Genomic DNA, 12,833 nt, shown 5'->3' on the forward strand with positions numbered 1-12,833 from the left:
TAGAATGATGTAGAAGTCGGAGGGTATGGAAGGGAGGGGAGAAGAAAGCAAAAATAGAATGTACATAAAAAATACACGGCTGCGAGCAGTAGCTGCTTCTTGCTGTAGCCTCGGCTCGCCGGCATGAAAAATTCACTAGTTGCCCCGGCTCTTATTGCAATCTTCGTTCGTGGAATTCTCGCGAAATTTAGCCACCTGCAACAGGACAGAGGGCGGACGACCCTCTTCGATGTATACAAGTCCTTTCTTTCTTCCGCCGTGTTTCATCTCAAGAAGACGTCCCTCTCCGAATGCTGCGAGTAGTATCACAGAGACACAGAAGCTCTGGTATGGCCTTTTTCCTCCCTCCATCTGCCTGGAATGATTTTATTAAATTTGCTCTTATCATTCTGCTCGGCGGTAGCGTATTGGCCGAGACGACAGCGCTGTTGCTTGGTAACGGAGCGGGGTACGCAGCATTGTTCCTTTTATCATAGAAACGTACGACAACGGTATCGAGTCAAACACTATATACTAGATCAAATCAAGCTTTGTATCAGATCGAATTATTATGTCGCGTTTCACTCTGAAAGTATTTTTATATTTTTACTAATAATCTATAATTCTGAAATAATAAAAAACATTATACATATGTACATGAAATCATTATTTATGTCAAATTGTAAAAGAGAACAGAGAGAGAGAGAGAGAGAGTGTGTGTGTTTACGTTAGAATTTAAAGACGATGTATAATAATTTTGGTTTATTTTAAATAACATTAGGGACATGAGAAACAAATATATTTTGTTAGCTCTAGTTAATCTAATTGTAAGTTGGTTTAAGGAAAGCTTGCTAGTATAGATTAATGAAATTATTTAAACTTACATAACTAGGAGTTGTTTAAAATTAAACTATGTTATAGTAAGAAAGTAATCTTTTGTCTTTTACTTCTATATTCTTAGCTAATCAATGGTTTATTTTTCTGTTACAGTGCCCGACCGTTACTGTTCGTTTGGTTATTTATGTTGTCATTCGCGTCTAAGCCTTATCGTCCTTCAATCAAAGTGAGTGCGCGCATCGAATTCGTAATTCTTCTCATCGCGATTTCTTCGTTCGCGTACGAATTCGGGATCGCGATCGCGTGTGTAGTGTATCCAGTGTATGTTCAGTGCATCGGACTGCGCAGCGAGGCACGTAACTACTGGATTCGGACCAAGGCTTCTTCGTTCCTTTCGCCGTCCCGCAACGCTAGGTAAGCATCACGGAAATGAGCTCGAGAGCTAGAATATATTTCGCGCGGGCAATGTGCGTGAAACGACTCGCGGCGTTCCGCGGAGGAAGAGGAGGGTTGACGCCGACGCGGCGACGGATAGTTTGCAAAAACTTGGTTAAGTCGCTTACAAAGAGGCAAAGTGACTGAGTCGGAGTAAAGCGAAACGCCGCGCTAACTTCGGAGCACTTCGTTATAAAGTTGGGAGTTGAATAATGTATTTTTATTATTTACCCGAAGCATGCCGCGGTGCCGTGGTGATATATCGGATAAAGTCGCTTGTAATTTCCGGTGAACGTTAACTTCCCGCCGAAAGAAATCACACCGGATCACGCCACAACTTTCTTTAAGGCGGGGGGGGGGGATATTTATACGCCTGTACGCGAAGAGTAGTTCGTGCCACACGCAGAACGTGTTTATTTGCAAAGTTTTACCCTCTTGTTCATTAAGATTTTTTTAACAATGTATATAATTAAAATTAATTAAATATCTGCATTATGAAACTATAGAGATCAAATTTAAATCCAATTGTGAGTTTATATTCGTAAATACACAATTTCGTCTAAATCTTTTTTTTTTTTTAAAAAAGTAATTTTAATGCATTTCTTAATGTCCTACTTAAGCGTTTAGCAAATTTATTTTTTAACACATACAAATAATCTAATATAAAATTAAGTTAGCTATTTAATAAAAAATTAAAAAATATCAAACTGAGAACGTTTAATGATCTTCTTCTTGTTGATATTAAATTATGCAAAAGAAATTTAAAATTATTATTGATTATAGATGAAAGAGATCTCTAAAATCGTTTTTATCATAAACCATGCGTGCATAGTATCTTCCTTTTTTATTATTCAAAGCTTTGAATTAAAACTACTGACATCGATTAGTACTAATCATATGCAATACAGTCAGCAACGAGTTTATTTTAGTCGCTTCTGCATTCTGAAATAGTCTTTGATTATTGCTAATTTCATTATTTACATTTTTTATTATAAATATGGTAGATAAAAAATAAATCTGTCGCAGTTTATAAGATATTTTTTATTTTTAATTCTATGATCCAAATTTCAATAATAGAATACAATAAATTATTCAATATTTAATATTAATTTGATTTTTATAAATGACTTATAAATAACACACTAGTAAAGATATAATTTATATATAGTATGTATAATTTAGTACTACAAAAGAATTATAAAGTACGTACAAAATTTACTATTATGTATTTATTATTTCTGTATTAAAAAAAAAAAAAATACAACGAAAGCTAAAATTTTTAATTACAACCTTTTGTAATCACGTGTATAAATGCCTACTCTCTAAATTTTTATCATAAACATTTTTATCTGTTTCCACGATTTAAATTTAAATTCTAAAAGTGTATTACACAAGTAGTTATAGAAGTAAATAATTCAAACTTTTCCAATTTAAATATTAATTGAAGCAAACTTAAAATCTTAGAATATCTCATATTTTATTTATTCTGCATGTCTTTATTTAAATTGTTCAAACTGTCGAATCTCTAAGCGATTTTGAAAGCTTCCTTCGTGAAAGTATGATGTGATAATTAATTTACGTATCTTGATGCAAAGGTACGTTTCGCCATGTGCTAACATGAAACACGCATGAAAGATCGAGCTCAAACGACGTTCTACCATTAAGTAGTCGAAGCGGAGAAAACGCCGTCCGCTCGATAATGCATCATCGCGTTGCACTATTTCACAGGAAAATGCGCCGGCACGTTTGTCGACGAGCGATTAGCTCGCTCGTGCGACGTACACGCAAGGCGTAAATCTTGAGGCAGGACGCAGATTTAAGAGGCCCGTTTGCCAAGTGCGTTGTAGAAGAATGAGGTTGAGTTGTGGTCTCTAATTTATAGAATAGCCGAGTCAGTCATTAGGGAGTAGTTTTTTTTTTTACCAATAAAAATTCCTAGAATTTAAGCCCGATTGTAATTGACGCCCGGTCCTGTCCTCACATTTTTGTCCTTTGTTCTTGTAACGACTTTAGTTAGTAATTCACCTAGGTCTAGAATAGTCAACGTGGTCACCAAGTTAATTTGCTTCGCTTCGTTGCATTTGCGGTTAGAAGTAATGAAAGAGAAAGACAGATAGAGAGAGAGAGAGAGAGAGAATGGAGCGAAGGAGAGGAGTAAGGAAAAAAGAGAAAAATATGAGAGAAAAAAATTTCTTGCGTAAACGGTCAATGCAACTTTCGCGCACCTGCGAGTATTATAAAAGCATTGCGCGTTCTGAAATTACCAAGAAAAAAACTAACGCGTTGTTATTGGCACTTATAAAATGTTATTAATAATTTAATTGATTTATTGAGCAAATAGAACACCACACACACACACACACATACACACGTGTTAAACATTAGATATAGTGTTCTGACTTTAAAATCTTATTTAATCAACGTGATTTAATAACATTACGATTTAATATCGCTAATTGATACGAATCGCATGCTTCAGAATGTTACATACTGTATAATTGATGGAAGATAGAACGCGCAAGCAATAATGTACATGCAATTGGAAGTACATATGACTGTAGAAATATTCAGCCTTTGAGCGGCGCATTACTTTTTTTTTCCTCAAGCCTTTTGCACTTTCGCAGCACACTCACGCGCGCACATTCATACCTGTATACACACATATGCATCTATAGCAAACGAAATGGAATTTTAAAAATTGAATCGCCGAGACTTGCGCTTTACGCTACCGGCGCGTATTACAAAAGCGCGAGGGCAATTTCATTCATACGTAATAAGATGGGCGCATCTGGCGCCACGCACGTAACGGATGCCTTGTCATCGCTTTTTCGGAAAAGCCGAGCTGTTTTCGATATTAAGGCACTTCGCGTTATTTATAAACTATTCTCATCGTTGTCTCACCTTTTTGTCGCCCCCTCTCTTCCTCACTTTTCCTCTCTTTCTCTCTCATCCTCTTCCGGTGTTCAGGTTGGGAACAAGCGTATTAGATATTCTGTTATAAAGAGGCGGCGTAATATCGTATGGCCACTACACGAGGCACGGATGGGCAAAACAGCGCGGAGGACCATGGCGAGGGAAACGGGGAGGGGGGGGGGGGGGGGAGTTGTGAGGTCTGCAACGAAAATTAGCATTTTTTCCATGCGACCGACCTGCGTAGCTAATATCGCAGATGTAAAGAGGCAAGCGAGTGGTGGCTGGAGGGGATCTGCAGCAAGGAGGGAAGGGGATGGCTTGAAAAAAGCAGGCGTATTTACTGCGGAAAGATTAACGTGTAACGAGCTACCGTGAACAAGCTGACGTTAAAGCTTTTTACATAAACGCACGCTCAGTTTTTGATCGTGCTTACGCTTCGCCAGTGTCCATAGACACGGCTCTGTGATCGTTTCATTGTGCCTCCTACGATACGATAGTACATACGCGATTGCAGAAAGAGAGGAAAAAGGGCGTTATATCGATTTTCGCCGGAAACTACGTGGCACGTTGGTCGAACGTTCGCGTGTTTGCATCTCGCAATTTTGAAATTGCCAACGCATCTCTATGTAAAAGCAAGGAAATATAATTAACTCGCATGTTACTCTTAGAACTGCAAGAACGGAATCTATATAAAAGATCTGTTACGAACGATAAAATCGAATGAATGTAATTGTTCCTGGAATTGAGTTGTTTATTTTATCTTTTATTAAAATTTTATTCGTTTTATATATATTTGAATAATTTTAATAACAAGATAATCTCAATGATATTATTATAATAACGCGTATATATTTGTTTATGCGTCACATGCTTTTAGATCGTACCTTATTTCAGTTGCTACAAGCTTTGGAATCTAATGCATTATTTGCATAAAAACATCGACAAACTTTTGATATATTTTTCAATTTCCGTACTTTAAGATAGCTCGTCGCCTGAGAAAGCATATGCGGATCTGTAGGTTATACTTGTTTTCTTTTATCTCTAGAAATCTCCGAGCTTTCCGGGACCTCAACGTTTCGCGCTATATTTGAAACCATCTCTCAAGTATAATACAAGAATGTGTATGTAGATCGTGCGCATACATATATGCAATTTTTTAATACATCTTCTGTATTAATTGCTAGATATAAATATTGTAAGCTTGGATTTTTTTTGTTAAAATTCCAAGTTGCTTCTTATATACGTAGTTAAAAACAATATTTTATTTGAAAATACAATGTATAATACATTTTTTGTCACTTAACATTCTTTTGAAGAACTATTTTAGTGCTAAAATTATACTACGGGGACCGACACATTTAGTTTTATACTAAAAATTAATAAAAACTTATTTTATTTTACTGATTTTTAACATGAAACTGTATATGTATCGATCTTCGTGATAGCAGAATTTTAGCTCACGTATCTCGTATGAAATTAATCAAACGAACAATCGCGCATTTGTATTATACCATTTTACATCAGTCACTTGTCGGTCAATTATCGTACAGCAATGAACGCATGTATTTCCTTAAACGAACAGCTGGTACTAGTTTATTGCCAGTAATCAGCAGAATCGGAAGTAGTCTGACATGTACTCAAAATCATGTCGGCGGATTCGCGGGCTATTTGTCAGATTAACGTAATTTACTCTTTAACGCTTGAAATTCGATGGGTTTCATCGATATCTCGCGATGACGGTGAAATATTAACGTAGCGGCATGGGCGATGTATCATGCTCATTTCGCGAAAACCATCTCATACGCCAAAATGGCGTGTCGAGTGACGAATTGCAAAACTAGATAAACGCTTCGCGCGACATCGAACGCATGGACGTGCTCCCTCGTGAATACGCGGCCGCAACATTTACTATCGGCTAGCATTTAATAATTGATTAATCGGATGATTACGAGACGGATCGAATGATAATGCTGCATTATTTAGAGTAATCAACCTACATTATTGAGTGTCTGGCGAAATACGGTTAACGCCATGCATGTTTCAAAGGTGCGATGTAGATTCAGTTGGCATAAAATACGATTACACCTCTCCTGTATGCTGATAGAGTTCTGATTAAGATTTGCATTTACACCAGTTAACTTTTATTCTCAAACAGACATTCAATATATAGTTACATCTTATTGTTAGTATTGCTTACGCCTATACTCGTATACTTGTGATAAAATATTTTAGACACTCAAAAATTAAAAAATGTTAATGATAAAGTAACTATATATTAAAATTTTTTATTTTATCGGTTTTTTAAATCTGCAAAATACGCAATTTCTTCGAGATAATTTTTAACTTGCCAGCTGAATGACAAATGATGCGACAAATTACATTATTTTAGTTCCTGCTGACCACTACTACCTCACGTTAGAACTAAAAAAATGCACGATAAAAATTTTTGTGAAATATACTAAAATGAAAATATATATTCTAATAAGAAACACAACATTTACAATTGATAAATTTCAATAACATAAAAGTTACACAACTGATTTGTAAAATATATCAAAAACTCTTTCTTTTTAATTAATAAATAACATATATTTGAAAATGAATTATGCATCAAACAAAATAAACCGTGTTCACAGCTCTATGTTAACTATTAAATTAATATATTATATTATAATAAATATATGATTTATATTTTTTTCTAAAAACAATTTAGTTTTTGGTATATTTTATAAGTTTAGCCTTTCGATTTTTATTTGATTGTATTTTGCAAGTCACTATCATACTCAATTTTTTGTTATGTATTTTCTCATTTCGTCATAATTTGAGATAGTAATAATGAGTAAAAGAGAATCTTAATATCAATTTTAAAAATTGAAACTACATTGCAATTGCGATGATGAAAAACAATATACGCGACGGTCTAAAGCACAATGAGCCTTTTCGCGAGTTTGTTAATATTCTTTACTGACACTTTACGTTTCAGAATTTTCGCACTTTAGCGTGCTAGAATTATCGCTCGGCCGCTCGCTCGGTCTATACCTCTGACTTAACTAAAAAATTCCATTTTTTGACCGTGAACAAACTCGTTTCGGCTTAACACGGAAAATTTCGCCGTTGACGCGGGATAAAGTTCGCGACACCTCTTAGTCCGACAACCACCCCTCAGTACCTTAGTAAGCCTGTTATGTGCGGTTTAAAAGCGACCGCTGAACCGAATCGCCGTTCGTAAATGCATTGTACGGCGAATGGGTGCACGTACGACGGACGTACGTGGATCATACGGTTCCTATTGTCCCGGTCCCTTGTCACTCCGCGGTATATCCCTTGATACCTGTGGGAAAGCACAAATGCTTTCGAAGAACACCTTGATCTATGTAACCGTCAGCACAACGCTATACGTGCCCACGTAGAAGACGTCCATCAAGCACCCTCGCAAAACGTACAGCAGCCTACTCTTTTGTCGGCAAGTCCTCCTTTTCATCAAGCTGCTATATGAATTGAAAGGATATCGAAAGTATCTGTCGTTTGTACATATCGCGTTAATGACACTCTCTAAATATATGCGCTCGATGCTGTTTCGATGAATTATTTTCAGCTTAAAATTCTTATGGAAATTATTATTTCAATAAAAATTTTAAACTCAAAATGATTTAATGCTCCAATAAATTATCGAATTTGGGTTGAGAAAATAAACACGAGTAAACATGGATGAACAACTAGTTTCAGTCAATGTAAATAACACCGCCAATATGGTGGTTTCTTTACACTATCGCAAAATGTTTATTTGTGTTTGCTCGCGTTTGTTTGCTTGGTTTGAATTTGTGGCTTCACATGTAAAATTCATTATTATCGAATAAAGAAAATTAGCCGAAAGCGCTATGGATGTAGTATAGATTATCCAGAGAATATCTAGAAAGTTTATTTCAAATGTAAAGTATAATTTGTGCTGCAACCGAAATGTTTTGTTTTATATTTGTTTCATTAAATTCACCGGACTTTCTATGGCGTGTATACAATTTTTTATTTATTTTCGAAAGTATATAATGTTTGTATATACTTATACGTTTGAAATAATGAAAGTAATTCGTAAATGACAAATTAAGGATCAGATTAATAATAAATTTTTATCTCAATTATTGCAATATATTTTAAAAGTAATTTTAAATTATTTTATAAACTCTGTAATATTTTACTACCAAAGCTAGCACATTTCTAAAATCGATGCTATCGATTCTCTCGAATGATCGTTTGTTCAAAACTTGCCGTTTCGCTCGGTCGCCCTTGGGCGTTGCAACCATTTTACGGCAAATCGCGACAATCTTTCATCCTGCCGCTTGTAAAAAATGGCTGAAATAAACTAGACAATACATCATCGGTCGGGTCACACAATTTTAGATTCTCCACTTGAATGGTAACTTAATTTAGTTGAAATGTATTATAAACTTTATTACGCACACAACTGTGTTATAAATTTTATTATATAAAACAAAAGTTATGAAAAATTTATATAAAATTTTTAGTTAAAGATGATCGTAAATTAAAATTATTACAAATATAAATTTAATTTGTTTTAAGATACACTAAATGTGTCTTTTTCAATTCATTTTTAAAATTATACACATATTTTTAATATACATCTTTTTATGTAGCTATATTTTATAATAGAAGCATATACCATTTCAAATCTATTAAATATTAAATTAAACGTAAAAATAAATATTTCTAAATTTATTGAAATATTTGGCAAATATATTGTTAATATACTCTCAGGTAGTAATTCAGATATAATACATAGATTCAGGGGAACAAAATTGGCTCAATAAATAAACGTAAGAGTGGACGAAGCCAAATTTCAACTCGTTAGAAATATGATCATAATTTTTGATTTCATAATTTTGCCTGCTAATTTTCAACCCTTACAGCGAATTAATTAGCAAAGTTAATTCAGCTTTTTTTTTCTAAATTAACCTCTTTCCGAGCAATATCTGTTTCTTTTTTAAGCTTCTTTTTCGGAGTTTCTTTTTCGAGTTCATAGATGCGTCGTTTGGTTAGACTGTATATCGATTGTAACAGCCGATGGCGGTTGCGATTTGTATCGGCAAGTGTGATAAAGTCGGCACGCGTGCCCAGACTTTGTTGTGTATGAGTGTGATAAATTAGTCGGGCCTTCATAAACATTTCACAGCTGTTGCCGACACATCCAGAGTCCACCCCCAAACCCCTATCGGTACACCTCTATGTTGCAACCATCGTTCCCTTTCCTCGCCTATCTCGTGTATTGTCCTGCATCCTTGTATCGGACAGAGAGGAGGAATGTGACACCATTCGATACTTTATAGCCGCGGTTTGACTGGTGCCAGTGAATTTTTTCCGGTCGGCTCGCACAACGGGCGCGAATGGAATCCTCACGGTATGATCAACGGATGTGTAATTTATCGACTGGAAGATTGGAAGCCCACCGCAATAGATATCGACCATTCTGTTGGAGAACGCATCGTATTCAATAGCTTTGGTTCATAAGGCTTCTTCAAAGAACTTCATTCTCTTTGCTATACGAACGCGGGATTTCCAGAAGTTCTGCAAATGTCAGTGTTTGCAGACTATTGCAGCTCATTAAAGCATGGTTCAATATACCTAAGTCCGGTTCTGTATGAACCGAAGTTGAAATGAATCACAGCAATCGGCTTAGTTAATTAATTCTGGTTAGCGTTCCGATCTATATCGTAACTTCAATTATAAATGAAAGGGAAGAGGATTTAGTCAATTAGGAGGAGATCTAACTGATATTAATGTAACCCTTAATTAACTGACACCGATATCACCAACTTTTATCTCTGAATTATATCTTTCGTTGTAATGTAGAGAATAGAAAATTAAATTTCAGTTATATACTTGCGATTAATATCAATTAAATTTAATCGAAATATGTCTTATGAATTTAATTTTGCTCTATCGTGATAAAGTAAATTTCAAAGTGCCGTTTGGATAACGTCCTATGAGACAAAAATTATCGATTCTCGACATTACATACGTAAAATTAAGTACCATCTGCCATGTTGCAAGAGAGGACAATGCCAATTAGCGGCATACTGGTAGAAGAAAATTGCGCTGGGAATTAGTTAATCGCGAATGGAGAACGTTTTAAAAACATTTTCATCCCTGGGGTTCCGTAACGGTCGACATCGAGATACGCTACTGGCCAGTTGGCTGGGATTAAGTCCGTTTTCCTCGGTTGTTAATGGAAGGAAAAGGATGGAGTTGTGAAGGAAGAAAGGATACGTGAAGGAGTTGGAACAACGAGTAGTTTGGAAAAGAGAAAGAGAAAGACAGATACTTTGTCGTTCGAATTGGAGGCGAAAGTTCTGTTAGAACCAGGTCGTAATTCTCGCCGGGCGTTTGCAAAGGGACCAAAGAAAACGACTAGCTCGCAAACGGGAAAGAACGGAGGGCGATGGTAACCTAACTCTCTAACACGTTTCACGTAACGAGCTGTAAATCGTGTTTATGCTCTACGATTTATTTTCTGGATAGTAATTATGAGGATATAATGAAAACATAAAAATATATGCAAAGATAGAGTCAGGTCAAATTTTATAGAATTAGAATTTTCCGTGTTTTGAATGAGTATTTAAAAAATTTTAAACTTTTATTTGTATCTAAAAAGTATTGGTTAGTATTTATATATCCTAAATATATTATTTTAAACAATATTTTAAATAATAATAGGAAAAAGAGGGCTACGAGCGACAAATTCATTATTAACTAATATACGTAGTCCCCCAAAAATATTTTAAATATTTTTATAACGTTTAAAATAATATTATATACCATAATTGAATTCTTAAAATACATAAAATAAAATGAGGTTATTTGCTACATAACTTTTAAATGAAAAAATACATTTGAACATTTCTCTTTGAGAGTAATTAAAAATATCCGCATTCTTCTGTCCATTTTATAAAAATTGACTGTGAAAAAGCATTTAGCTAATTAAAGCGTATTGTTGGTATACGCAACATGAGAATACGCATTCGCTGCTATATATTATGTGATTAAGTTTTGGAAAGAAGAATACAGTGTGGAAAATGTGAAATGTCTGTGTGCATCCGTTGCTTTATAATACGTAATTACCGAATGATGCTACAAAAGTTGAGCAAACTCACGGTGTAACGTTCATGCTTTTCGGCCGGTCTTATTTGGAAGGGAATAATTAGTAAAACGAAAATCGACGCAATGGGGTATAACGAGGGCAACCAAAACAATGTTCTTAACCGCCCTTCCGGACCGGAATTCTGGCCACATCCGCTGCCCTGGGTCCGATGTGTAACACAGACCTTTGCGCGTACGCATACACGCTTAAATTTGCATGCAGTTCCCGTATCTATGAGGCGCCATCCACATACCAAAATATAATCCGGTAGATTGTAATAGGCACGATATTAAATTTAGTTTGTCCGGAAACTCGGCAGTAAGCACACAGTCCGGGCATTAACTTAAACGCCACTGTTAAGCCGCGTAATTAATTATCGTTGGTTTGCTTATATACATACTCTCGGGTCCAAACGCGCGTTTCTACTTCACTAATTACAATACAATAATCAGACACCGCGATTTCCTCGAAAGGAAATGCGAATAGTACTTAACTCTTCGTGAACTAATGTGTCTTTAAAGTCATATTGACGTATTTGTGTGTGTGACATTATCAATTTATATCTATTCTCAAAAAACAATTAGCACAGATACGCAAGGAATCTCATTTGATAATTTTTCTCATTTTTTCAACCAATTAATTTTTGTTTTATTATGTTTGTAGTTTTATATATGGATCAAATTAATTATAAAAATAAAATAGCGCAGATTGCTCTGATTTAATATCAGGATGAAAAATTCACTATAGCTGTGACCCCATTTTTTAAACTTTTAAAGAATTTGACCATAATTATGTCATGTTTTACATACATATATACATATATTGGATAACACAATTTTGTTATAAGGCTTGATATTATACACTTGACAAAATTTTTACGGTTACTTAAAGCACAAGAGGGGCGATCTTTTAGTGAAACGAACGATGAAAGGGGGAGTAAGATGCATTTGTCGTAGACTACTTTATCAAATCATTCCGGTGGCAGACATAGGTCGCCTTGGCAAGTAATTCAGGAATCCGTTCGTCCTCGTTCACTCGTTTCCTTTCGACGGAGTTGTTACTTCCGCCCTTGTCCACCTCATCCCCTTGTTCATCCCGTCCCCATGTGCGTCCTTGTGCGAATCTTAGAGTGTCAAAGTCACCGACCCTGCAGATGCTGCCGAAGCGGCAACCTTGCTTTCGCTATATTCCGGTAAGTTCCTTACCTTAACTATACAAGTTTGCATCAGAGTTCGGCTACCAGCAGACGGGTCGTCGATGCTTTTAGAAGATTAATTTGTACACTGCTGTTTCATTTTAAAGCATCGATAAGAATAGGTGTCTATCAGCCAAGAAGTTCTCTAAAAGCGTTTTATTCGAGAAAACCAGTGAATCTTCATTTACTTTATGAAATTTAGAGTATTTTCTTCACCCGAAAGCTCTTTCTTTTTACCTTTAGACGAATCGTCTTTGTTTCAATTTTTATAGTTAGTCTGTGTAGGAAATTATATATATATATATATATATATATATAATATTA

At 35.3% G+C, this 12,833-nt stretch overlaps 1 protein-coding gene across 2 annotated transcripts in view; it reads left to right on the top strand.

Moving 5' to 3' along the window:
• Positions 1-1,168: 1,168 nt before the first annotated feature.
• Positions 1,169-12,833, top strand: part of LOC108782294 (CUGBP Elav-like family member 2) — a 398,455-nt gene continuing 386,790 nt past the window's right edge. The window contains exon 1 of one of the 2 annotated variants that reach the window (XM_018550531.1): positions 1,169-1,230. The gene's annotated coding sequence lies outside the window, so the exon portion shown is untranslated. The remainder of the gene's footprint in view (positions 1,231-12,833) is intronic. The other variant, XM_018550533.1, reaches the window with a different exon arrangement.

The sequence above is a fragment of the Cyphomyrmex costatus genome, unplaced genomic scaffold (genome assembly GCF_001594065.2).
Source record: "Cyphomyrmex costatus isolate MS0001 unplaced genomic scaffold, Ccosl1.0 scaffold123, whole genome shotgun sequence".
Classification (NCBI taxonomy): Eukaryota; Metazoa; Arthropoda; class Insecta; order Hymenoptera; family Formicidae; genus Cyphomyrmex; species Cyphomyrmex costatus.